We start from the raw sequence: 27,897 nt of genomic DNA on the forward strand, positions 1-27,897 counted from the left end.
TAATTATAAAATAAATACATGACAATTGGTTACATGTTACACAGAGGAAAAAAAAAAATAAAGTTTCCAAGACCTCTCCACCATCAATTCACACCACTTTTAAGACTCAGAAAATAATTTTCTGAAAATGTGTTGAGCCATGAGATCATGGTGTGAAAACTCTGCCTACTCCGACATCCTACAAGAACAAAGTGAGGTTAAGTTAATTGATTTAATTATTCACAATGAGTTGCTTATTTCACTATATTAAGTTTAACTATTTGACATTTAATACAGTGACAAATTCACTGTTCTTACTTTCTCACGGTTTATTCTTAATTAATAGTTAACATTTACATTTTAATCAAGCTGTGAGAATGCTAAGTAAGAGCTGATAGAAGTATCTGAAACATCACACAAGAACCACATTTAGTGCTTGTATGAACCTTTTACATCTCTGAAACACATGAAACTCAGCTGACACACAGATTCTGATATTTAGAAAATGAATGGATAAATTGGCATTTAAAACACATGGTATTTACAGAGCATCAAAATGCATAAAAACAGCCCCCTTCTCCTAAAGAAGTGACCTGATAATATCTGCATATGGCAGATGGGATGGTTAGAGGGAGGAATATAGGCAAAAGGGAAAAGATTTGGAAAGTCTTGATTAACAGAATATGCTTATTCACATTTCAAATTAATATTTTTTTCTTTTTTTAATAATAATATTGAGTATAGGTCAAGATCTACTGGCATAATGTAGGTGTCTTTCACATCCATAGCTGTCTTGTAACCACTGCTGCTGAGAGATATCACAAATCTACAATCATTGAGGGTTAGAGGCAGTAGGTGAATAGAGAAGAAAACAGGAAGCACCCCATCTCAGAAAATTCTAATGCTGGATAATAATTAATTAGGATAAAGTTTCATTTGCACTGAAAATGGCATAAAGCAACACCTTGGCTGAAGAAACCGAGGCTTCCCTTCCTCCCCCTTTAAACAGCTTATGGAAATGTGGTCAGTCTGTGATCACACAATCATTCTTCCTTGCTTCAATCTGGCACTTCATGCCCACTGCTGGGTCCTGGGCCCATGGTTTTGTTCTTTGCTGGGCCAGCACCAGGGAGTTCTGTCCCTGGTACAGACCAAAGCAGTCACCACACCACATTCTGCTCACAGCCTGCAAGGTCACCAGAGTGCACAGATCATCAGCTTGTAACAATGTCAGATAGTAGAAAAAAACTCCAAGCTATAGAGCATATTGAGGTCCTGCTGGAAATCCTGGCTGCTGCCTCCCAGCATGCTGGTTCTGCCCAGCAGATTAGGTGGAACACACACTAATCTCCTTAAGCAAGGTCATGTGTCCAAGAGATGAGCAATCAGCTAAAAATAATGGTGTGCCATGAGTCTAACACCTAGGAATATTGGCAAGGAGGCCTGCTTTATTTTCTTGGCCCTGGCTCTGTGACCTGGTCAGAGGAACAAAAGCCAATCTCTCTGCCAGAGAAGACAACTCCGCTGCTACGGGTGATTAATACTGCATCTGTCACCTGGGGGGTGACAGCACTCAGCTTCTCCCTCTTAGCCCTCAGCTGGAAAAGCAGTTTCAAGATATTCTTTTCAACACAATATTTACTTCTTCATTTTGCACTCCACCTCCCCAAAGCTCCAAAGGCTGGCTGCAGGTGCTGCAAGTTCCTTGTGAGAAATTTTACTACAAAGACATTGCATAATACTGTCCCTGATACTATCTCATAAATTTCCCTGTTTTTCCCCTATTTCAGCTCTGCCTTTATCTGCTGACTCATAAAAATTTGAGAATAAACCACAATCTGCAAATCAGATTCTTTTTTTTAAAACATAGGCAAATCCTTCTTACTTGCTCTTCACTAAATACAAATAGCAAAAGGAGTATTTTATATCCTGCCTCGTGCTCACACACACAATATTACTCCAAATTTCTCTTCCTTGTATGGCAGCCTTGATTTTACCTCATTAATGTGTTTTTGCTACTTAGAGAACAAGCTTAGCAGATGTTAGAGAATTAAGCTCACAGTACCTCCTACTCAGCACTTGAAATTATGGCTTTGCATTGGATTCTTCCCACAAACATTTGAAACCTGGAACCCAATCTGCCCATGTAATGTTTACTTTCCTTTTTTTTCCTTACTAAGCAACCAGGATGTGCCTGTGTGAGTGACTGGGCAGGAAGCAGAGTTTGTTTATGTGCTCGAGCAGTGCATATCAGCCTTTGCACATCCACCAGTTCATTGCTGTCAATCAGTGGGAACAGGAAAGAGTTAAGTGACAGTACAAAACCAAGAACCCCAAACTTAATTTAACTGGTCTCTTTCTGAATAAAACTCACCTAGATTCACAAAGCAGCACTCAATATCTCATTAAAAAAAGGCTATAAGCAAATATTAATCCTTTTTCAAGAAGAGCAAGCACTAAGTTACAGAGGCTTTTCAAAGTAAAGTGTCTCTGCAACAGGATCTGATCTGCTTGCAAAAACATAATTTGATGCCAAAGGTTTTTTTGGAATACCAAACACTTGGTATGCCACCTACTTATCAGCCCCATCCACAAAAAGCACTGTCATCTCCAGGTCATAAATGTCAGCAATTATGGACTCTGCCCAAGGGTATTTCTTGAGAACCTAAGAACTCAGCAGAGAAGTTGGTGGAAAATATTTAGCCAAAGTACAGTGATAAGAATTTTAAAGAGGAATGCTGTCATTCTGTTTTGTTTCCAGAAGATTCCTTTGGTACAAAAGGAAGCTCCAAATCAGAGATGAAAGAACTCTTTAATGGAGTTCAAGGGTAGCAGAAGCTCCCTGCACAGACTTCTTGCTTTGGAATTTGGACACCAACATTCATTGCCATGTGAAAAGAAAACTGTTGTGCAAATAAAACATTGATTTGGATTTTTTTATCTGCTGGATTCTTTGCTTCTGCAGGCAATATAATCACGAGGAAAACTGAACCAGAAAAAAAGACTGAAATAAAATGTCCTAAAAGTCCAGTCAGACAGGTCAGTTCATCAAGCACAATATTAACATGACACCAAAATATTTTATGCATGGCTGATTCATGTCCATGGACTTCCAAGGGGTGGAAGGCAGTGGAGTCAGGACCTTCTAAATCCATGAAGTATCTGAAGTCAAGCCTGGCTCCTTGCAGCCAAGAAGAAAGGCCTCCTTCAATACAGTCTTGTCTGTCCACTGCAGAATTCAAGCCTCATATTTTCAATTTACTATTTTAATTTGCAAACAGAAGTAGAGGGACATAGGAAAAAAGTTAACTTAAAAGACATGTCCAGCTTGACCGTGTAAATCCATTACTGGAACTGCTAAGTCAGGACAAGAAGCCAAAATTCCCTCCAAGCACTAAACCAGCAATGGCCTCCTTCTCTGCAAATCACAGCAGGGACAGAATGGCTTTTCAAACAAGTATTTATGATCAAAAGGCTACAGCATATTATAAATATTTATATGGCCCATTAAATAATAGTCTGTATAAATATTATTCAAAATGTGCATGCTGGAAACCACAGACTTCCCAGTTTATCCTTGTACAAACGTGTTAGTTTTCCCACATAAGCAATGAAAAAAGAAAAAGAACGGGTGAAACTCAGTTGCATAAATATTAAAAAAAAAAAAAAAAAGAAAGAAAGAAAATCCTTGACATTATTTACTTTAATTTAAAAGGAATGAGTAAGTAACCAGAGGAGTTTTTCATGAGCACTGTTAGACTTATCTGTCCCACTTTACCTCACAGTGATCGAGCTGCCAGGACATACCTTTCTGCTAAAGCCAGGGTGCAGGAGGGGCTGCACTCACTTCAACATAGGCCCAAGCTCAGCACAAGCTTTCAGCAGCAGCAATTTAGACTTCGTGGTGCTGTGTGCTTAAACACAAACAATTAGGAAGGACTGGCATATCTGTTTTAAACTTTGATCTCTGGAACGCTGCGGGCTGCCCAGACCCGGTGATTGTGGATAAACACTGCGTTTTTAGCAGTGCAGCTGTGCTTGTCTATGGGTTACCAAGAAAAAGATTAACAGGCTCAAATTAGGCTTCATAAGCTTCGTGTGAAAAGATCTAAATATGCTAAAGAGAAGATGCTTTTCAATTGTAGAAAGGATATAAACCAAAACAAGACCTTTGAACATTATAGTGGAATTTCAGCACTTTGTTGGCTTGCTAGTATTGGTAAGTAACCAATACAAGTGGTGTTGGTAGAGTGGCAGTATCTCCTCAAAGACAGTGAACTCCCTTTCCTCTTCCAGCTTCTGTAATTCCTGTTTGAATGTGGAAAGAGAAAGAAGGCACATGGCTGTGTGGGAGAGCAGGAGCAGATGGGGAATTCTAACACTGTGGTGAAGGGCAGTACTAATATAGAAAATATCCTTAAATGCCCAAGGGAGTGTGCTATAACTATCAACAAGCATTTATTTGTCAGCTACCCCACAGCAAACAAAACAAACATAAAGAACAAAAGCACACCTCACCTCCCCTTTTTCCCTTCCCCAAACAGAAATATGTACGTCGAGGATCTCTGTCTTAGGTAACAGATCTCTGTCCGTGCTAACAGTAACAAAATTGGAATAAATAAAAATGGAGCTGGGGAAAATATGCTTTTTCATTGAAAACCAAACACCTCTAGATTCTTTCAGCAGTTCTCTGGTACATTCTATGAAGTTTTCTTGCATCTTACAAGGAAAAATAGCTTCAAATAATAGAATATTTCAGTAGTGGGATAAAACTCTGATTCCAGTCCTATAATATTTAGACTATTCCATCAAAACCTTCCTAACTGTCCCCCTAACACTGTAATGCAATTTCAATAAATCCCAGCATAGGCAGGACTGATAATATTCTACTATTTTCTAGTATCTCTTTTTCTCTCTATAAATAATTCACTATGTACTAATTTGCTGTAATGTCTCTCCAGATTTTTTTTCTTCCCCTTGCTTTCAGTGTCCAAGACAAAGTCATTACTTCATTGCTGCCCTCTGCCCTCTAATTCTATATTTTGGATTTTAAATACTTTCAGGCCAAACTACTTCCACCTTCTCTGATTTAAGGCAAGCACATTTGGGTTTATCCTGGTGTAACAAGGAAGTGGAGAAATTAAAATGACTAAATTATTCTAAGAAATTAGATCCAAAATTTGTTTCTTTTCAGCTTCTACTGCCTACATAGTTATCTCACTCAGGAACAGAGAAGGATGTCAGCATGATCAGTTGACATTGGTAAATACCAAGCTCTTACATGTACAGCAGAGTTGGTTTTCTCTATATTCTGCTCAAGAAGAGTTTGTACTAAACAGAAGAATTATTTTCTCTCCTTCCAGTTCCTGTCTTTAGCTCACACAGGCACACAGGCTGTGGTACTGATGATCAAATAGGAGCAATGGCATTCTGGCCCCTGATTAAAGAGCAGAGCATGGCTGTGCTGGGTCAGATGAAAGGTCCAATTAGCCCAGGATCCTCCACGAACAGCAGAAGCTGTAAGAAAAGCATATGCCTGCCCTTTTCATCCAGCAGTATTTCCCCAGGACACCTTTCCTCCTGCTATCTATAGTAAAGGCACTTCCTGAGCCAGAAATTTTATCTTTAGGATTCGCAGACCTTGAAGGCTTTTTCCTCTCTAAATTTGTGCTCTTTCTGGATCCAAGGAAACTTTTCTCACTGCAAACTACTGTGCTAACGAGTTATAAAGTTCTGTGTAAACAATGCAGGAAAAAGCCCTTTGGTTTGTTCTGAGCGTGCCACCTGCTAGTTTTGTTTGATGTGTCTGAGTTCCTGAGCTAGAGGAGACATTAAGCAATTGCTGTGTATTTACTTTCACCATGCAGGCATGATTCCATCGCATTCTGAATCACCCCCAAAGGCCTCACTGCCACTATCCACAGATCATGGGTACTGAGCTGAACTCACAATCTCTGCATGGTCAGGTAAGACAAAAAGCATTTTCCTGCTCTGAGTGCTCATGGATGTGGCAGTAACAAAAGTACCATAACCCACTGCAGTAGTCAGTACTAATAAACAGCAAGAAATAATGCCAAGGCCACTGTGGGTAAGTGGAGATACTGCTCAGAGATGCTGCAGTAGGAAAACAATGTGTTGGTGTCAGCTGAGAGGTGCTGCTCAGGAGCACGGAACTGGCCAGGGATTTCTAGTTTCATGCAGGTCCCAAAACACTGAGCTCACTGAGAGGGATCCAGGAGCTCCTTCCAACTACATGCTTGGGGGAGACTTGGGACTACTGCTCCCCCTGGTTTTCCCTGGCCCCGCTGAGGTTGCTGCACGCCCCGACGGGCTCGGCCCACGCCAAGCACACCCGGCTGTCCCGACACTCCCTGCCTGTAATTCTGGCACACAAAGGAAACAAGTGCAGCTCCCCCTGCTCCAGAGCTCACCTAACCCCGGGAAGAGCAGGAAACAGCTGCCGAGAGGAGCGCTCGGGAAAAAGGAAGGCTGAGAAAAGGGCTGGGAGAACACACAACATGAGATGAGAAGACACAGCCTTCTGTGGGGAAAACCAACAGCTCCGATTCCCTCAGAGCTCTCTGGGCCCTGCTGGGACTGGGCCATCACTTCAAGAGCAGGCTCTGATCCTGCATCCATCAGTGGCAACCTCCCAGCCACTACCCAGAGTTCAGGACTAAACTCATGAACATCATAGGTGCACTCAAACAACGGCAGGATTTTGAACACTTGTCATAACCCCCAATCTGTCCAATAGAGGAAATGTTGATCAGAAAATGCCAGGACACAATTCCCAGGCAGGAAAACCTAAGGAATAAGGGGGATGTATAGCAGCACCCTTTCTTTTCCCCAGCCTGGCAATGGCAGTGGATACAGGTCACACACACCAGGCTCCTGAGATCCATTCCCTGCTCTGACGCTGCAGCTGCACAAATCCCCAAAGGCTGTGTTAATGACCTGGCAGACAGACTTGTCCCAAGTGATTCTGCAGAATGCCTGGAGCCCTGAAAGAAGACACTATCTTGTTTACATTGACTGAGGGGGAAAAAATGCCATCTAATTATTACATAAATTCTGGCTGTAGCAGCTTCATGACTAGTTGAAAAGAGGTAACAGGCTCCAAAATGACTGATGGACCCAAGTGTTTGGATCCACCAGCTTATCAATCTAATGCTAAGGAAGATCTTTCACATCCCTGTGTCTCTATCACTTTAACCTACCCATGATGGACAGAGAGAATAATCTCTGCTCTTCGCCTGTAAAATTGATTCATGTACTGTGTCTTTTAAGTTTTTTTTACTCTATGCTATGATGAAAATAGAGAAACAAATAAAAAATCCTGAATAACCACACCCCACAAGAAAGCAGTACACTTGTAAACACAGCACAATAATGTGATTTTTCAAAATATCTGTTTAAGTTATAAAATGGAATCTGGAGGAGAATGCAATTCAAAAGGCACAATTACAGTTCACACAACAGCTTTAAACTGCATTCCTGCAGCAAACCAACCTTGGCACCAGGAGCTTCTGTTCAGGGTACATGGGTCAATACGGCCATCATGCCACTGTGGATACAAATTAGCCAACCTAGGGTAATGCTGATATTCTAACTTTAATCCCATCTTTAGATGCCAGTGCTACGTCAGGGTTGAATCTGGCACTAACCCTGTGATTACATATCAGCAGATCAGTATAAAAATAATTTGTTCTGAGCTCACAGTTTTATGAAATGATAAAACATCAAAATTAGCATTCTGGCTGAAATCCACTGCATTTCCCATCAAGGCTTACACATTTAAGCAACATCTGAACCAACTGCCTATAATTACTCCTGGCAGATACTGGAGCACTTAGGCCAGTAGTAGATGCAACAGTGAAATAAATTTTTAAAGACATGCTTCAAACCACTTCAAGACGCTCAGCCCAGAAGCAAACATGTGTCCATAAACCCAATCCATGGTTTATTTTACAGGATTTGTTCACTCTTGCATAGTAAAAGCCTGAGAAGAATGACAGCCACAAGTAATCTGTCAGTTTAAAATTAAACATTTATTTGGGCTGCAATTTCAAAAACACTCGCCCCGAAGTTCCTGTCACAACTACTTAGGAGGAAGTGGGGTTGCATATTAGCTTAGGTTAAAAGAAACACTAATTCTGCACAAAATCAGTTATTTATTTATTCAAAAGAACTAAGGTTTTAAAATTATAATTTAACTGAGAACATAAAATGGAGAAACAAAAATGTATACTAAGAACACACATAAACATTTCCTATCATAGAACTAGTTTATTTGGTCTCTCCTGACACTATAAATTTATTTCTGCCATGATTCTTATAGCTGGGAACAGCTGTCCGTACAAGCAACCAGTTCTCTCTGCATTAATCCTCCTATCCCAGACACTCTTCCCAGGAAAAAAGAAGTGCCTCTTTTTTTTTTTTTTCTATATGCTCATATACATTCCTGAAAGAAAGGGACCATTAGCATTACAGAGCCTTTAAAATTTTGTTGTTTTTGTATTGTATCTACGTACACTTAAAATAAGTTAATCCCAACTACTTAAGTAAATGTTCTTCCAGGATAAGAAAATAGAATTAAATACATGAGAATGAAATACACCAGAATGAAATACACACGAAGGAAATACATGAGAATGAAATACAAGGGAATGAAATAACAAGAATGAAATATACGACAATGAAATACAAGGGAATGAGATACAAGACCACCTCCCCAACAATGTGTCTGCTTCTTACTTTCTAAAAGCCTCTGAGCCCTCTCCTCTACTTCCCTGGAATTTGTTTTGTAAGTGCTCTCCAGAGAAGAGCACTGGTGTTAAGTTTATTAAACTTCCTAACAAATCCCAGGCACCTCAGCAGGGAAGGAATCTGCCAAGTTACCAGTGCCTCACCGGGGCAGAGCCTGGCACCAGCGAGGAACACGGCCGTGCTGGCAGCTCCCGAGCCAAGCACGAGTAAATTCCAGCAGGTTCCTGGGGTGTGCTCTGTGCCAGCCCAGGAGCTGCTTGGGATCACAGGGGCATGACAAGGAGACAAGGCTGTGACAGAAAGGGGAGCTGCATGAGGACGAGGGAGGCAGTGGTGGCAGGAGGACACCGGTGCCAGCAGCCCCTGTGCCAGAGAGATGAGACTGGAGATGACATTTATGGAAATCTCCTGGGGATATGGAGGATTAGGCAAGTGTGTGAGGGATGTGCATGTCCCACCTGCCCAGGTCAGGTCATCTGAGTGCTGCCCTTTGACAGAATCACAGAAAAAGCTGAGCTGGATAAGGACACTCAAGGACCATCAAGTCCAACTCCTGCACCTGCACAGAACCCTGAGAGCCACACCATGTGCCTGAGATCATGGTCCAAATGTTCCCTTGAATTCTGGAAGGTTTGGTTCTGTGACCCTTCCAGGGAAACCTGTTCCAGCACCCAACCACCCTTTGGGGGAAAACCTTTTTTACTATCCAACCTCAAGCACCCCTGAGACAAGTTCTCACGTCGCATCACTCGGCATCACAAAGAAATCAGCGTGTGCCTCTCCTGTTTCCCTCAGGAAGCTGTATTTGAAGCACATGGGAAGACGGCTGGGATAAAGGTGATCCAACAGCACAGGAGGCACTGGCAGGATCCGTGCGCCCACCGCAGCCCTGGGCGCCCCTGAACGAAGGGCTGCCTGAATGAAGGGCTCTCACTGCATTGCAGTGGGAGTTACACACGGCTGTGCTGCACGGAAACGTCAGGAGGAGACAACTCGGGACAGCCAGAAGGACGCAAACCCCCTCGGCTGCACGAAAAGCGGGCTCTGAGCTCGCTCGGGGCGATGCGAGCGCTCAGCCCACGCACGGCCGGGGCCCGCGGCGGCGGCGAGGGGGCTCCCTGGGCAAGGAGGCGGCGCTGGTGATTAAACAACAACACGAACGCGAAACCTCCTTGTAGAGCAGCAGGATCCGAGCCCTAACGGAGGAGGACGGAACCCTCCGGGGCGTCACGGCGGAGAAGGGGCAGGAATGAGGGCAAGGAGAGGGGCGGGAGCCGCGCTGAGTCAGCGCGCGCTGCGCTCCCCTCAGCCGCGCCGAGGGCCGGCGCCCGCCGTGCCCGGGCCAGCGCCGTCACTTACTCGTGCAGCCATCACTTACTTGTGCCCCCGGCACTGCCCGGGCCCGCACAGCCCGGCGGGGACGTCCCCTGAACCCGCTGCTGCCGGGAAAAGCGCCGGGCTCCCCTTGCGGGCTCCCCGTGCCCGGCCGGCCGCGCCTGCGCCGGGAAGGGGCGGGCCGGGGAAGCGGCGGCGCTGAGGGGCAGCGGCGGCTCGGGCCGGGAATCGCCCGCGTCTGAGCCGGCAACAAGGAAGGGGCTTGGCGCGGGTTGGTAAACGGGTGGTAAATCTTATTTTCTGCCCCTACACGGGTGTGAAATATCGGCGGTCGAAGAAGCTTTGGAGCGGTGCAAGAAGGCATGTGGAGACCGCTGAGAAGAACGTATACAGTATAGGAGAATAAATATAGTGGTGCAAGAAGGCAGTTGGAGACCACTGAGATGAATGTATACAGTATAGGAGGATAAATATATAAAAACATAAAGGCAAATAAATATGTAGAAACGTATAAATAAAAAGGAGGGAATGTCAGGGCACAGGGCATCTCTCATCCTGAGCCTCCTTAAATATCCCTTAAATGAGTAAAAGAGGGCTGTGAGCCATGAGTTTGGGTGTCTGCATGGGGTCGCTCTGAGAGTTGTACCTGAAAAGCTGGGGAGTTGCTGAAAACCCTGAGTTTAGTTAAGGTTTGCTTCAAATGGAGAGAGGATGGGGCACCTGGATGCCCTCAAATGCAAAACAGAGAAATCACAGAATCAATGAGGTTGGAAAAGACCTCTCAGACCATCGAGTCCAACCCATGGGCCAGCCACGGTTTGGGACCAGATCCCACCACACCCCTGCATGACCCTCCTCAGCCCACGCAGGGAGGAGCAGATGGCAGCCCTCACATTCCCATCGTGTCCAAACACTTCTGGCCCCAGGGAGCCACCAGGGATTTTTCCCGTTAACCCCCAAATGTTCTACAACAGGAAATCTTGCAGCAAAAAAAGTCCTCTTGCAACATTTCCAGAGTATTCCCACTTTGGCCTGAGCAGAAATGCTGCAGGAACAACCTTGCTCAGGGAAAGATGAGTGTTTGTCTCGTGGTTAGAGCACAGGGTTCGTGGTCAGGAGCTGTGGGCTCTCATTCCAGCCTTGCCACTGAATCATTTTGAGAGCTTTGCTAGTCACTTTGTACTAGAACCAGTTAGGAATTTTCCATTGGGATGGTTTTCTGATGGAAAACACTGCTTTATACCAAACTGAAATCTGGGTGAAAAGTGATTTTTCTGTTGGGAATACCTTGTGTCTGGGCTAGTTTAGAAAGGACATTTGGCCCAAACTGCAGTGTTTGAGGGTTTCTTCATTAGTCCAAATGTTTTGCTTTGAATGGATAGGTTAAAAAATAAAACACCCCCTCCTGACTGTAATTTCAAGTCATCTTACAACATGGTGTGAATGTGTGCCCTCATGCTCTGCTTTGCTCCCCAGGAGGTCTGCGGTGTAGTGAGATTTAAATTTCTGTTTTCTGAGATGTGCACATCCCAGTCTGAGTCAGACCTGGCCCATGGGGACAAATCTCAGAGTAGGGCCACCACTCTGGCCGGGGAAGCACTCCATGCAGAGAAAGTGTAAAGTTCAGAGACACAAACAGGCTGTTTCACATTAGCTCAGTGGCCTAAAACAAGGCACCGTGACTGAGGAGATACCCAAATGGGTTTTTTTTTTGCCTGAAATGGACCTGATTCTGTTCCAGAAACCCATTCCTCTGTTCATCAAAAACAAATTTATTTCTCCCCTCCCTGTAGTCATACACTGACAGTTTCTTTTAGTATAATACTTGTTCTCCTCCCACAATGTACTTGTAGACACCATTGAAGTTCCTTATTTGTTTTGCCAAATTAAATATTAATCATTTATTTTCTCTCATAATAGCAAGTTGTGGATTATCTAATAGTTTTTCCTTCACTTCTCTCAGTCAGAATTCATCTTTTCTGAGCTTGAGTGATCAGGCTGACATACTGTGTAATGTTTAAATGATGACTTGCAAGAGACTTGTACAGTGGCAATAGTAATTCCCCCTGCACTCTTTTAGTTACAGACAGGCACCAAATTTGCCTTTTTTACACATATATCACATTAGCACCTCGATTTACCCAGTTCTTTTTGCTCCAATAAATAACAAAAATAAGTACAGACAAATTTATTAACTTCTGCTTAATACATTTTTCCATGTAATCTCACTTCTCTGGTACTCACATGGTTTCTTTCCAAGTGAGTGACAAAGGAAGATATTTTCAAGAACAATTATAAGTTTTCAACTTCCAAAATCAAAGACCTGAAAACGCTTTTTATTAAAGAATCCAAGTTTAGATTATCACATATTCCCAAGCCCACATGAGGCTTAATTCATTGCTCCTTTGAAATATTCTGAAAGCCGAGGGTTAAGAGGTGTTATATTAGTGCAGAATAATGATGATTAATTTGTGCTTTGTATCAAATGCAGGAGGAGCAGATACATGTGCAGTGAATCCTCTATAATTCGAAAATCTTTCTATAAACTTGAAAATATTCTGTGGGTGTACATGCTTTAAATGGAACTCAACCAATTTTTTCTGTTTAGTGTTTGGCTGTTGCAATTATCCTTCAAAAAACCTTCCCCCTGCTTCTAAGATTCTGGACAGATTCACTTAAAATACACCCTTTTGCCTTTTTATTACAGAGTAACTAATGAAAATTCCATTTTAAATGTGCTTTCTGGGAGACAGGGATGTTCTTTTTTTTTTTTTGTGATTAACCAGAGCCCGTATTTCAAGCAGCAGGGAAAGAGCTCCAGGTAGTGTAAATCAGCATTGCCCAAGATGGCCCTCAGTCCTCTCAACCCCACAGAACAATTTAGTGGGTTTAGATGACAGTTGGCATCTTTGAAATATTCTCTTTTGCAGAACTAGACTAGATGTGACACTTGCTGGAGAAGAAATCTTGCATAAATCTGTCGAAAAAGACTCAATCATATTACTTCACTAGCTGTGGTAACCTTTGGAGGCCAAAGTCCAGACAGGTTGAGAAATGGATCATGAGTCCATAAAGGTGACAATTCCATTAACTGCAATCAGAGAGAGAGGTGAATGGTGAGATAAAGACAAATTACTCCTTCTGTAAAAAAAAAGAAAATATGTGTGTGCAGGGGAAAGAGGCAGAATGAACATTTTCCAGCCTTCTTGAAGAAATAAAGACCCAGCCCTGCTCTGTTAAGATCAACATAAAAACATCTCTTGAGCTCAGTGGGTGCAAACTGTGCCCCAACATCCCGACTTCTGGTGAATGTCAAGCAGCAACGAACCTCTGAACACCCCAAAATTCTATTTAGATGTTTATTAGCATAAAATTGGAAGGGAAAAAAATATTTAATAAAGTTCCTGCTTGCTTGTGTGCTTAGGCAGTTCATACAAGCACCTGAGGGTAGGTTTTAATCTCATTTGATGAAGTATAGCACTTTTTCAAGTGTTATAGGAAGCAGAAGCTGGGGAATACTCTGGATGAAGTGCTTACTGGGCCGTTAGACCAGAACTATTCATCTAACAGGGAGATGGGGAAGTAAAAACCAAATGAATTCTCTGCAACAAGAAGGGATTTTTGAGTGTACAATAACAAAAAAAGGAAATTTCCTTTGGGGGATTTTTTCTGGTTTTAACAGAAATATTAAGTTACTCTTGGATACTGGAGTGGCCAAAAAGGAAAATCCCTGTTTTAAGTTCCTTTAAATATAGCTAGAAAAATAATTCCAATTTTATCAATTTGTGGCCCATTTCCTCACTTTTTGGGCAGCTCACCTTTTAATACCAAAGTCAGAAGCTGATACAAACAAGCAGACAATATTTCAGGCTCCACCAAAATTCCAGTGTCTTGCCCAGGGCCTGTTCCTGCCTGCCCACTTGGCTGGACACCAATATCCTTTATTCTCAGGGGAGTCAGCCTTCCAAAAAACCACTTGGCACTGGAGTCAGGGCTGCTCTGTTTTCCTAACGTTCGTGGCAGGCAGGATGTTTTCCGACTCTGGTACCCAACAGTTGAGCATTCCAGACAGCACAGGGATTTTTCTTTTGAAACCACACTTCCAATGCCATAAGAATAAGGGAGGTTCTGTGATCCCGTGTGATCCTGGTGGGAAAATAGGATGACTCTGTTGTCACACAGAGATGCACAAAGGGGAAATGCACATGGCTCTTGCCACCTTTGTAAACTCTCCTTCTGTGGTGTGAATGCTGAAAAAATCCTGGCTTGAAGTCCTGTTTCATCAACTGGTTCCCCTCTGGGAAGATTGCCAGAAGGAGAAGACCCCCTCCCAAAATGCCTGGCCAGAAAAGCAGCCCACTAGTGCAGTGTGGCAGAGGGAGTGCTCAGTATTCTGTGCACACAGTGTTTTCAGCAAGTGAAAATGTTGTTTGCTTGCTCCCCAGAACATACAGTACAGATACCCCTACAACTTTTTTTGCCTATCCCTTACACTCCTTGAATTTTAGAAACATGATTTTATCATTAACATTTTTGTTCAAGTGATTCCTGAGCTTAGTGATGTCAGGGCCAGCTCCAGCTGTGCAGCCTTTCCCTTGTGGAACAGACATGCCCAGGGCAGGGAGGCAGGTGACAGCTCAGCCAGGACTGGACTCTTCACTGCCCAGGAGCAAACACACTGTCCTGGGAGGCAAACTGCCAGAGACATCCCCCCCACAGCCCTGTGCCAAAATCCAGATGTGCAAAATCCTGAAATCCAAATCTGTCAAGCTGGAAATGAATTTCACAAGCCAAGCTGTGAAAATCTCCTCAAATTTCACAATACCTTACATCTCCAGAAAAATGGCGAACAGAGGTTAAGTATTTTTTTTTCTGCAACATCCTTCCAAGATTTTCCATAGGATATGACCAGGTTGCATGAAGTACTTTGTTTCAGTGGTGATATATCACACAGTGGTGCCAAATCCAGTCAGTGTGGGGAGGATTGAAAAGGCTCAGCCACCCTCCAGGCAGTGTGTCCTGATGCCATTCCTGGCACCTTCTACAAAAGGCAGATTCTATTTTGCCCTTTGAATTCCAAAACTGGTGAACACAGTCATGGGAGGCAATCAGTCAGGATCTGTTAATTTGCAAAAAATATAACTGTCTGTTCTCCTAGGGTAAGATTAAGTGGGATCTGTACTTCCCAGATTATAAACAACACGCAGCCTTTCTCCTTAACTCATTGCAAAATGTACAAATGTTCCAACGCCAGCTCTGTAATCTTTCAAAATCTTAGAACAGGGGCTCATTCCATTACATAAAAAGAAGTTTGTAAGATCATGTAGCTACCTGCAAATCACACACAGATAAACCAAACAGCGCAAGAAACAGGGATAAAGTCACCTTTTATGTAGCAGTGAGATTGTCATGCTCTGTATACAACCCAAAACAAATTGTCTGTTTAGAATTAAAATATGATACTGTTTCCAAAAGTCTTGCCTTCAGGGAGATCATTTTATACCACAGGGCAGATTCAGCTCTGGTGTAGGATTTCTGATTTTCATGGAATTGCACCATTAAGGAATTTGGCCCAACATCTTGCCCACACTGATGCAATTCAACTTTTAAGGGACAGCTATGGGGTTTCCTCCTAAGTCAGGCCAAGTTTCTGGAACAAGGAAAGTCTGTAAAAGAAACCGTTGGAGGGATGTTTTAGTCTGGCATTTAGGAACATTCCCATATTAGAAAACGTCACAGGGTTTATTTTGTATGTCTTGCATGTTAGAATTTCGTGATTTTTCTTCTTTCGTTTCAGAGACATTGTCAGTAGGTGGTCACAGTAAAACTGGATAAACCCCAAAGAAATGTAATGAAATGATTATAGACAGAGTGAGTAGAAAGACATTTGTGGATCCAGTTCATTCTGCCTTATCTTTGTTATATAAACCTATTTTCCATACTTAATGTATTGCCTGAGCTTGCAGTATATGATTAACAGAACGACTGCACCACTCAGGACTCTGGAGAAAAAATGTGAGATGTTAATTTGCCAACATTTTAGGTAACTTCAAATATTCTGGGCGTGACTGATCTCACAGAGTGCTTTGGATAACAGATGGAAATCTGAATACACACACTGATGCTCTCACTGATGTTGAAAACTTCTGTGCAGGAACAAAGAGCTCTAACACTTCCCTGCTCCTGGAGCTAACCTGGTATTTCCTAAAATCATGCAGCTCCACAGGTCATGGCCCAGCAAACAGGAGTCTCCCCAGCTCTTCCTGCCAGCGCTGCATGTACCGGGCACTGTGACGGGGTGGAAATCTGATGCTGTCAAGGCTCTGGAGGAGATTATTCCCTTCCCTCTGCAGTTGTTTGAGCTTCCCAGACAGCATGAAGCATATGCTCAGGTTCTTAAGGATTCCTGGGAAAATCAACACTGTTTCAAACCTACACCAAAACCAAAACTATTAAAAGATTAATCGAGCTTGGGTCAAGAGAGAAGAAGGATGCAATAGCTTGTGACAGCAATGAGCTGGTAAATGATGTGCCCAATTCTTAGGTCTCTTATGAATAAGTCAGAATATTCAGTGCATCACATCAAAAACTCCTTTGGACTATTGACATAATATCTGAAAGAACATGAAAAAATGATAGGACAATCAAAGGTAAAATTTAATTTTCCTACTTGCATTCTTACACTAATCTGACAATCATAAAGCCTTAGTATAAATCAAATGGAGCAAATGCTCTCAGTAACTTAAAATATAGACAGAAATATGTGTAGAATGTGCTTTATGTGTGTACAAGAGTTGCAAGAAACTTTGGCACAGCTGCAATTCACACAAAAAGCAGAATGAACCTGCTTCAGGCATTCCTTAAAATCCCATTCTGCTTTGGTAACCTCTGGATTTTGCAGCTTGTCTTCCCAAAGCTATGATAAAACTATCATGGCTTTAATTAACTTTTTGAGTCATTGGCTAGTCAAAAAAAGCTGAAAGTGATATAAAAAGCAAGACATGACAAAAATCAGAAATACTGGATGTATTTGCCATTTCTGTCAGCCACAGCTACGAATGTTGTGATAAAGCAAGATAAGAAATTGAGGAAGGAAATAAGTGGTAACTGCATTCTTATTTTAGAGTATTTTATATCTGATTGTTCCAAAATGAGGAGGAATATGTGACTGGGTATGTAACTCCACCCTCTCCAAGGATTGCTGGAATCACTGTTTGTGAGTGTATCCAAACACCAGAAGAGTTTCCTTACCTCCAGTCTGTTGCAGTCATAGAAATGCCCTGGGACGTTCTGGTGGACACCTCATCCCTGTGGTCACAGCATACACTGGGAAGTCATCATCTTGAGGCATATGGGACTGGAAAATTAGAATTGTAGATAATTGTCCCATATTTCCTTCCATGGAATCCTGGTCACTGAGGGTCAGCAGCTAAGAAGCAAATCCATGTGCAGGGCATGACTCTGCCATCATGAGCACAGGACCTGACATAGGGTTGATGAGAGAGCAACCTCATCCTTTGTGACCACCTATCACAGTCACCTTGAATGCCAAGTGCCCTGCTTCAAGTTAACTCTGGGTTTTTTCCTCCTTACTTTATTGTTTTTGGCAGCTCAAAGTTTCAACTAAAGCTATTTCATATGTTTTTCTCCTTTAAAAAAAAGCCCCATCTGAGGATTATCTATTCAACATGAAGCTTTAAGAAATCACATTGATCTAGAATAAAAAAATAGATATGAATTATTTTGTTTAAATGTTAGTGAAGGAAAGAAATCCCAGAGAGAGCAGTGGATGTGACTGTTTGCCGTCTTTTGAGAAAATAAATGTTCTAAGTCAGCTCAGTGGTACTTGTGCAACTGAGTTTCCAGTGCTGAATATTGACACCAATACCATGACCTGAATAACTTAAAATTTTGAACCAAGAGTAATGTCCCCCTGTAAAAGAAGGACCTCACAAATTAAAACTCCAACTGCTCCATTTTGAGCTATAAAACTGTTTTTCCAAGCTGCTGCCTGTATTGGGCTTCAAATCAAAACTGAGTGAATGCAGAGGAGGAAGTCTGATGCACAGCAGTTAAAATATATGAAGGCTTTTTGGGGTTTTGGTACACAAAACCCTTCAAAGAACAACATATTTGCAGTTTGGTATTGCAGGCATTTCCCTACCCATTGGAAGGTTAATCTGTCATGGAGGAATATGCTGCTCTCAGATGATATCACAGGCTGGTCATGTCCTTGCTACTTTAACTTTTTCTCAGGCAGAAGAAAATTAATGTCACCTGTAGTGGGTGGGTGTCCTGATTAGCTTGTTCTCTTTCATTTTACATACTTCTATTGGAGGGAACCAATTCAGAGGTTGAGAGTGGTATTTTGGCCTTTTAATCACAGCCTGTTCAAGGCAATCCATATTTTGCCAATGGCCCACAATGTTATCTTCATCTGTTACCTATTGCCAGATTTATTCCATAGAATTTTGCGCAGATCCCAGGACCAGGGAGGCTTCTTGCTGAAATTCCTCCCAGCCCATCTCCCAGCAGTCCATCCCAGCCCTTTGCAGTGTGTTTAGCCTGCAAAACCCTATATTGGGACTTTGGGTTGAGCAGCAATATTTGGGACACCCACTCAATGTCCTTAATGTTGGGTGACAGGAAAGCAGGGAGGGAACAAGTCACTGCTTTTGCAAGGTCCTGAAAGCCTGAGCTGTGGTTCTAGGGGATCTCTGCTCTTTGACAACACTTCCCACCACGTGTTCCATCCAGGAAGATGGATGTACCTTAGTTAAAGTGAGTCATTCACTGAACCTGGGCCAAACTTTGAAGCAAATCTGGGCCAGTTTACTGCCTCAGGAGGAAACCTGGTTTTTGCATGAATTAGATGTGAAAATAAGCAGAGCCTGACTGACATCTCCTCCAAATTCCAGCTGTAAGGGTAAAACCCAGAGGGCATGAGCCTCAGGCATGACAAAAATGAGGAGGGGAAAATGAGGCTTCCTGTCTCCCCTGCAAAAGCCAGAGAGACACATTTTACTCAGGACTTAGGCTAAATTGTTAATGATTTATACATTAATTAAGTAATGTTTATAGAATGGCTTATATATATAAATGGCTGCAAAGATGCTTACGTTTTTCCTGCACTCTCCAATTAAACCAACTTTCATTACAGAGCAAAACAATTCCATCCCAACTTGTTACACCAGTTGTTTAGCCAGGCAGCTTTGCAGCCACTGCTCCCAGCTCAAACTGGGCTATTGTGTTTCTCTGAGGAAACTTCTGTGCTGGTTTGTAATTGTTTTAATTCCATCACAGATCACATTCTGTTTAATGATAATTTGATTTTGCATTGCAAGACCCAGATGTACATTAGGAGGTCACAACCTTTCCATTTATCTCGTAAAGTAACTATTTTTTCCCTGAGTTCCATCAGGTTAAAACAGTTAGCAATTTTTCTCCTTGAAGTGTCCCTTCAGCTTGGCCAAGATATATAATAGATCAGTGTAGCTACAAATGCATTACAACATTAGTCATCAATTAGTTTTAAACCATCGCTGTAATATATCATTTATCCAGCTTGCTGTAGCAATATTGTGAACATTTAATTTTTTAAAGGCATCTTGATTTTTTAACCTGACGGCTGCATCCCCCTTTTGTCTCCTGTACAGACATCTCCTTAAGGAACAATAAAAATTAGATTTGTTTGACCTGCACTCAGGGTTCGTTTAAGCGAGATGGATTTTAATTGCTCTGCCCAGCCTACCAGACAGCTTTTATGTAATATCCCAGACATTTACGCACTGTCTTTTCCCTTGCTGTAAGCAGGTGTGTGTGCCCACAAATGCCTGTAAAGCAGCTCTTACAATTCATTTCACATCTCTGACAATCCTCTGGGAGATTGCTTTCTCTGAGATACTGGTTGGCATCAAATTAAGGCCTCCGGTCCTCGCCACTTCTTCCCTCCTAACAGCATTTCCTTTTGTCTTTAAGATTCACCTTCTTGTGTGGCTAATTCTAAAAGGACCTCGTTGAGGATTGTGTTGTTTGGGTTTGTGTTGTCATTTTATGGCACAGGTGACTCACCCCTGCATCTCTCTGTGGTGAGAATGGCTACAGGGCTTTACCTGTCTCTCCCCAAATCCATGATGTCCTTGCAATAAGATCTACAATTGGAAGAGGTTGGGAGTATAAGAGAGCTCAGACTGGGAGCAGCAAGTACCTTTGAGGATCTCTAACTTCAATTAGGAAGTCAAGAGAGGAAGTTATCACTGACTCAGAGCCTGGAACACCCCAGCTGCTCTGCCAGCTCCAAGTGGAGGCACAATGAGCTCACATTTGCCCACGATGAACCTTATTTGCTCCAGCTGCCCCATCAGGGAGAGGAAAACCTCATGTAGAGCATTCTCTCTCTGCTATCTCTCCCCTTCCATGGGTGATACAATCTGAATATGAGGTCCTCTGTTTTTCCTCTTCTCCCCATTCCTAAAAAGGAAGATTTGGCTGTCCCATGAGTTACCAAATCAGCACAAAAAAATGGGCCTCCTAAGCAGTTCTTTGTGCCTACAGCTGGTTCTGGTCTCCTCTCTGTTGGACACACACATGTACTTAATTCCCAGTTGTGCTGGATGCCTATTAAAAGAACAAATCTGCAAGTGAGGAGGGTCTCTTCTGCCATGTCAGTAGAAGTGAGATATGTAAATCTCCTGTGTGCTGAGGCGAATGAATGCTCAAAGTGCTTGGGAGAACAGCTGGGAAAGAGAATAAGCAGTTTTTATTCTGCTGCGAAGTGTCACTGATCCAACTCCCTAAGCTGATCCTCATGTGGCTCATTGTGCCTGCTCCATGATTCTGCCCACTGCTTCCAGGGGGGTAATTCAGAGTGCTCAGCACTTCAGTCAGCACGGGAGAAGGCACAGACCTGTTTCTCCCACAGTGCTACAGCCAGCATGGTGCAAGGGAGCACTGGGGGGGAAAGGACAATTCCAGAATTCCAGTCAGGGGCCCTGTGAGGGAGTGCACATGCAGATCATGGTGAGCCACAGAGAAAGCAGTGGAGGAGATGGGAGATCTGCCTGTCTTGTCAGCTGGGGAAACCTGAAGAGGGTTTGGAATAATCTTCATCCGTGCCACTGCATTTCTCTCTTTTTATCTTCCTGTGGTAAATCCCAGTCCCTCAGGAAAGATCCTGGAGTGAGACTGGTACATGATGATGGGGCAATCACAAAACATTTAAAGAAAATGAAGGGTGCTGTAGGAGACTGTGGAAGGAAATCCTGTTTTCTTTTCTTGAAACTGAGCAGAATTGCACATTTGACGAAGTACCTACACAGCTCAAGGAATTCACCTTCCACCTGCCCTGCCTGGGCCAGCACTCCAGTGCCACCATAAACACACGGGTGGCTTCCCTCTGGATGAGAGAGAGGAGCAGCAGAACATGGTCAGTGTTAACTGTGGCATCAGTGGAAGAAATTCAGATGAGACATTCACTGAGAAGAGCCGTAGAAGACACTTTATGCAGAATTTGTGAATACAGCAGTGGCATCAGGAAAAGGGATGGGAGATCTAGCACACTTACTTTGCATGTGGATAGATAATTCTTAATTTCATATTCTGTGTTTTTTTCCTCTGGGGCTTTTATATCCATCAGTAAGCCACACCAGTATTTTTTACTTCCCTGACAGAAGCACTGAAAATCAGAACCCATTTATTTATTACCAAACAAATGCAGAAATAAGAGCAGGCTGTAGCACTAGAATACACATTTGTAACCCTCTGAGGACCAGATACGCAGAGCTAGAACACTCAGCAGCTGTAATGTGTACTGAGAAGTCACATTTGTTCAAGAAAAGCCACATTACTTATATTAATTGGATGTGTCCAGCTCATCCTGAGTCCACTTAAGCCTTGGCAAACCTCTAGCTCTGAGCATAACAAAGGTATTAATACTGATATTCCTTTATATTATCCCAGTTACATAACGACTCCCACCTTTGCAGGCTAATACTTATTCTTTGGAACACAGAGAACTATTGACTCATATCTGGACTGGGTTGCCAAAACCTCCTAAATTTAGAGATGCTTGGAACAAGAAAGGGAGTTTGGTTCAGGCCCATCCACAACAGCAAATTAAACACAAGTCATCATCTGTGAGAGTGACATTTTCGGCATGTCCAGAGCCTGGCGGGAGCTGACATTCCTTCTCCCAGAAAGATTTACAGAATTTGTGCATTGAAAAGCATTGAGGTAAACCCTGGTCTGAGGGCCAAGTGCATAAATTAGACCTGTCCCCTCCCTTCAGTAAATTACAGACGTACAGGCCATCGGTTGGCTCGCTGTGCTCTTGGCAACTCCAGCAACTCTGCGAGTGTGTGTTCACAGAAAGGGACTTTGTGTCGTACTCACACATTTACATTTCATTTTTGGAGATTTTGGTGCAAGGACTATGTTGTACATCATGTCTTCCCTCCATTCACATCAGAGACTGGATTAAACAGACTGAGAAAAAAGAGTAATATTAAAATGTTGGCACACACTGCACTTTCTCAGCAGAAACCGTGTCGCCTGCACATCACTTTGGTTTAAATTATGTAGGTCAATGTTAGGTCAGCAAGAAGTGCTGGATTAGCATCTGCATAGACTGAGATCCTCTCCTCATTCACAGAACAAGTCCAGATCAAGAAACTGCATTATAGCTTCATGCACAAAGCTACTTTAGAGGACAGGATATTTCCTCAGGCCGGCCAAGTGCTCACCTGTTCCTCCAGCCTGTGGTTTATCTGGAAACCAAACTGGCCAGTTGGCAGAGTGACGAGGGTCTGACACTACCAAACTGCTTCTTCAAACACTGTCAAGGTTTTTATGAGCTGCATGTTTGCAGAAGCCCATGTACCTGTGAAATAACTGAATCACTGTCTTCCATGTGTCAAAATGATGCCATTTCTAGGCTGTTCCATCTTCCTCCCACAGACCTACCACGTTTTAGGTGGAATGAATGGCCTGAAAACCCAAATACGAGTGGCAGCTCAGACTGGCTCTAGAAAAGGGACACGGTGAATGGCACTGGGAACCCCACACAACATCCCAAAGAGATGCAGTTCACTCCAGGCTTTCAGCCTCCCAAACTGGATTATCTGTGTGAAGGTTTTCTCAATGACCTGAAGAACCAGTAGAACCTTTCATTGAAGGCTGAAAGCCTCATGTAATCAAAGAACATGAGAATTAAGGTTTCTAAAAACATAAACCAGTATTTTGAGCATACTGCAGGAACTGCTGCTACAAAGTTATGCAAATTCCAGATCTTCTGTTTCTATAAATAAGAATTTTTCAGGGGAGAACATAGACAGGAGACAATCGTGCTCTACCCTGAACAGGGATAGGGAAATTCAGGCTCTAGTCCAGCTCCACTCAGACATTTCGGCTCACTGGCTTCCATTTTCCATGGTGAGACTCAAACAATGGTAATAAAAATTACAATGAAAGCAATTGAAAAATATTTGCATAATTATTTAGCGTGTGTTTGCATGCTTTGCATGTTAAACAAGGGATTGTTCCTCATCCCACACTCTCAGGACAGATAGGGAAGTAGAAAGTGTGGAGCTGAGTGGGAGCAAAACCTGATGTGTGCAGAAGTAAATTCTGTTCTGTAGAAAAACAAGCTGAAATGTGTATTTAAGGGAGACTAAATATTGAAAGATTCACAGCCTGGTGGAAAAAATCAGGGAGTTCACTTAGGGAACAAAGGTTGTGACACAGAAGACAGGATGGAAATAATTGTGGAAGCAGCTGATGAATGGTGGGCCAGGCTGGAAATACTGGTAGAGCTGAAATTGTGACGGGTGAACAAAGAATGATGATGATTGATGATGATGATGATGATGATGATGATGATGATGATGATGATGATGATGAATCCCTTTTCAGTTTGCAGAGTGATGGAACATGAGTCCTGCTGACTCAGGGTGAAACCCAGACTGGGAGATTCTGCTGCTGCAGGGCAAGGGCCACCTCGGAATCCTCGGTTATCTGGGATCCCAGCAACTTCCAAAGCACTGCTGAAGCCAAGCACCTGCCTGGGGAAGACATTGCTCCACAAGCCTTTGATGTGGCACATTTAAGCAGCAGGTTCAACCAGTAATTCATTGAACAAAGCATTCAAGGCAATGGGACAAACCCATGTGGGAATTAGCCTGAGTCACACTGTGCAGGAGTGGCACCCCTAAGCTGAGCCTGAACCCATCCCAGAGCTCTTCCCTTTTCATCCATTCAGGCTCTGCCACAGATCAAATTCTCCATCTGAAATACCAAGGTCCCCCTCATCTGGTATAATTTTACCTTGATTTTCAGACACCACTTTATGTGGACAGGCCAGACGAGGTTTCCTGAACACTCACTCAGGGAGAAGGAAATATCAGCAGAAATTAATGGAGAGATGTCAGAGATGTCACCTTGGGAGATTTAATTTACTGTGTCCCTTCAGTGCTTTGCCAACTTTCAGCTGAGGTTGGTTGTATGATTTGGTAAACTAAACTGGGGAAAGGCTGATTGGAGAACAAATAATGGAGCTGGGGGTTCCATGCTCCAGGAAGTAAAATGATAATCCCCTATCAAAAGACAAATATGTTAATCTCTGGCAGTAAAATTCATAAGAGCATCATGAGATATAAATTGAAAAAGAAAAAGACAAAGACATAAAGAAAAACAGAGTAATCCAGCCATGGGAGAACAGCAAGAAAAGCAGCTGGTTCAGATATTCATATTGACAAAACTCTGGCTGGATATCAAATATATCCCTTCCCACCCCAAAATCCTGTGGGCTTCAAGGAAGCACAAACATCCCTTATCATTCTACATCATTAATTGCCAGTCCTACTCTGTCCAAGTACCAGAGCATTGACCTCTGAATGCAGATACAAGTGGTCCTGCTCACCCCTTACCCCACAGTTCAGTCCTGTGGGTTCATGTGGGGAGAAGCCTGAGTTGCCATATGGAACATATCAGTCCAAGGAAAGTCTTTTTATCTTACATAGAAGGCCATTCACCATCTCCCACTGGTGTCTGCCATAAAAGCAAGACAAAGTGAGCTTGTTTCAGCACTGTCTGGTCTCAGGGAACATGGATGGATGTCCATCCAGTTTTACTGCAGTCTGGAATAGAATTTCTTCATGCAAGGAGCACATTTAGCTGTCTGCAAATTCCAGAGGTGTTTTCAGTAGAAGTGCAAGGTTGTGCTACCAAAGGAGAACATGAGCCAAAGATGTTCTATTATCCATATCCTATTAAAGGTCAGCCAGAGCTCTTACCTCAGTGCTATAATGTGACCAGAAACTTAATTGAAAATATACGAAAAGGTTATTAACGAAGAGATGAAACCGTAGTAAATTTAATATAGCCCACAGAAGGACTCTTGCTAGAATGAGAAGGTTACGTAGCTAGATAGATAGGCCTTTAATTAAGGTGTATTGCTGGGTTAAGTGTAAATTTTCCAAGCAAAAATGAAGATAGAAAACTGGTAATTGCTTCCAATTTATATTATAAAAATCAGTCATATTCATTTTAGTTCCTAGACAGCCTTACTTAATTCTAAGCCTCAATCACTTAATTGGAAGGGAGAAATCTTTGAGTAAAAACATAAGGAATTGAGGAAAGAGACAGGCAGATTGCAAGAACTGAATGAACAGCACTTTAAATTAAATCATTAAACCCCCTCGTCCAAGATTTCATATTTGCTCTCCTCAAGGGATATTTATTATCAAAGCTGAGTAGGAAAAGATTGGGAATTATATCAGAAAAAAAATCTATAATGGTTTCTTGAAAATTGAATCTGAAGAACTCCCTCTTTCTATTACTGTCATAATTTCTCCATGTCTCAAAGTTAGTGTAGAGTAGAAACTCAGATATTTCTCTCACTGACACCTCTTGCAACTCTGGTGTCACACATAACACAAAGGTTCACAACGGTGCACAGAAACTACATTTACCTCAACCAAATTCTCATTTTGTTTACAACAGACTTGCAGGGGGGAGTACATTCAAGGAGGGCTTTGTTGTGAGTGTTCACACAACTCTCCTTGCATCAATCAGCCTCAGGAAAAAAAAAAAAAAGCCTTTCCTGAAGGGTGAGTCTTTGTGGGTTTGGGAGCCAACCAACGATGATTAGGAAACAATCCGTGGTGGCTGAGGTGGCAGATAAGAAGTAGAGATGTGAAGAGCTGACATTTAAAAGTAATAGTCCTGGAGAATACCGGTGATTCACAAAAGCAGATATCAGAATCACTTGATGACTACTGTTGAATAATAAGCCTACATCCATTCAAAGATGAAAAAAAAAAATTTTTGCCCTAATGAATATTGACTTATGAGAGGGGTTTAGCTCTGCAGGGTGAATATTCACAGAGCTTCATGACTTATAACTGCTCTCTCTCCTTCCCCTGACAAAGCCCAACACAGGATGGGCTCTGGATGTAAATTCTCCACTTTCTCTGTTCCTGGACAGGAGATAAAATTCTGTAATTAGAATCAGCCAAGGTGCACAGAATTTTAGTCCCTCCATGCATAAATGAAAACCAGTGCATCGGGAATGCATTTGTGGTGCCGGCAGTGGGTTCTGCCTCAGGCAAATGCATCAGCAGCAACATTCCCAAGTCTTTTTGGGATCCATTTAAGCAACCACTTGAAGAGGATCCATAGCAGCAAGCGGGGAAAGCTGAGGCAAAGGTACTAAATCTCTCCCTATCAGAAGTCAAATGATGTTAGAGAAGTTACTCAATGGATGGTTTTGGTCTGCTTCTCTGGTTTCTGGAGGGAAGTGACAAGGGACACTGCTCCATCAATTGAAATAAGGTTAAAACATCCAGATGCCAGTCGTTCAGAAATATAAAATTATCATGCTGCAAAAGTAATTAACACTTGCAGTTTTCAAAGGGCTGAGGAAGCTTTAACTAACTAAACAGTAAGGTTAGAGTAATTGAAACTCAGATGTTAGGTTGCTAAGGGGAACAGAATAATAGACTGAATTAATTATCCTAGAGAATTCAAGATTAAAACACCAAAACATTCCTATGTTTACGTGAAAGGAACGAGCTCTCAGTATGTCAAGAGCACTGAAGGTAGCAACAATAAATTTTTATCTGTCAGCAGGAAGGGAAGATAGAGCTCCAGAACGCCCAGGGAGGATTAGGGAGAACAGTAGACAATTGACAGTGAAACACAGACAAAGCTGGGAACATAACCATAAAGTGCTTGAGGAAATCCTTAAATCCGCTGGTATTAAAGCATTTACAGGGACTTTTCAATTTCATGGCAGCCTCACTATCAGAGAGTTCTGTCATTTCTGACAGTGGAAGCAGGCTCAGGTCTTCAAGTCAAAAAAGCTTTAGTGAGGTTTGAAGTTATTCCATGAAACAATTTCAGAAGATTTCCCAAGATACAGCCAATAGCTACCAGTGAGCCTTAGCTTGGAATACAGAAACAAGTTTAAAAAAGGTAGGACAGAGGATGAAACAGAAGCATTTCAGCTGCTGGGGAGGGAGCACACACTGTCAAGGTTCAGTGGTGCCTTATCTTAACAGCAAAGCATTCCCCAGCCTTTGCTTCTGCCTCTGAGCTACTTTTGCTAAAATTTATAATTACACCGAGAACTGGATCATTGAAATAACCCAAGTAAAAAAATAAAAAAATAAAAACCAGGGGGTTGTCTGTTTTCCTTAGCCCAGATTATGTCCATGATTTAATTGAAAGCACAGATCCACACACAGCTGGACTGGCACCAAGAGGAACCAGGAACCTTCAGCACAAGGGCAGAAATGAACTTCCAAGAGTAGAAGAATT

General features: G+C 42.6%; 1 protein-coding gene and 2 long non-coding RNA genes across 12 annotated transcripts in view; 1 reads left to right on the forward strand and 2 right to left on the reverse strand.

The window, feature by feature from the left end:
* FGGY (FGGY carbohydrate kinase domain containing) overlaps window positions 1–10,242 on the reverse strand; it is a 144,012-nt gene extending 133,770 nt beyond the window's left edge. For 6 of the 8 annotated variants that reach the window (XR_014957006.1, XR_014957009.1, XR_014957007.1 and 3 more), the window contains exons 1-2: window positions 10,127–10,242; window positions 3,787–3,893 (exon numbers count right to left, since the gene is read on the reverse strand). The gene's annotated coding sequence lies outside the window, so the exon portion shown is untranslated. The remainder of the gene's footprint in view (window positions 1–3,786; window positions 3,894–10,126) is intronic. The other 2 variants (XR_014957008.1, XM_031505565.3) reach the window with 1 other exon arrangement.
* Window positions 321–27,755, forward strand: LOC110477033 (uncharacterized). Its single transcript, XR_002466522.3, has 2 exons — window positions 321–5,945; window positions 23,992–27,755. It is a non-coding gene; the product is annotated as an uncharacterized LOC110477033 (long non-coding RNA).
* LOC146766732 (uncharacterized) overlaps window positions 12,257–27,897 on the reverse strand; it is a 38,769-nt gene continuing 23,128 nt past the window's right edge. For 2 of the 3 annotated variants that reach the window (XR_014957012.1, XR_014957010.1), the window contains one exon: window positions 12,257–17,440. This is a non-coding gene — a long non-coding RNA (uncharacterized LOC146766732). The remainder of the gene's footprint in view (window positions 17,441–27,897) is intronic. The other variant, XR_014957011.1, reaches the window with a different exon arrangement.

Source organism: Lonchura striata, chromosome 8 (assembly GCF_050655825.1).
Source record: "Lonchura striata isolate lonStrDom1 chromosome 8, ASM5065582v1, whole genome shotgun sequence".
Classification (NCBI taxonomy): Eukaryota; Metazoa; Chordata; class Aves; order Passeriformes; family Estrildidae; genus Lonchura; species Lonchura striata.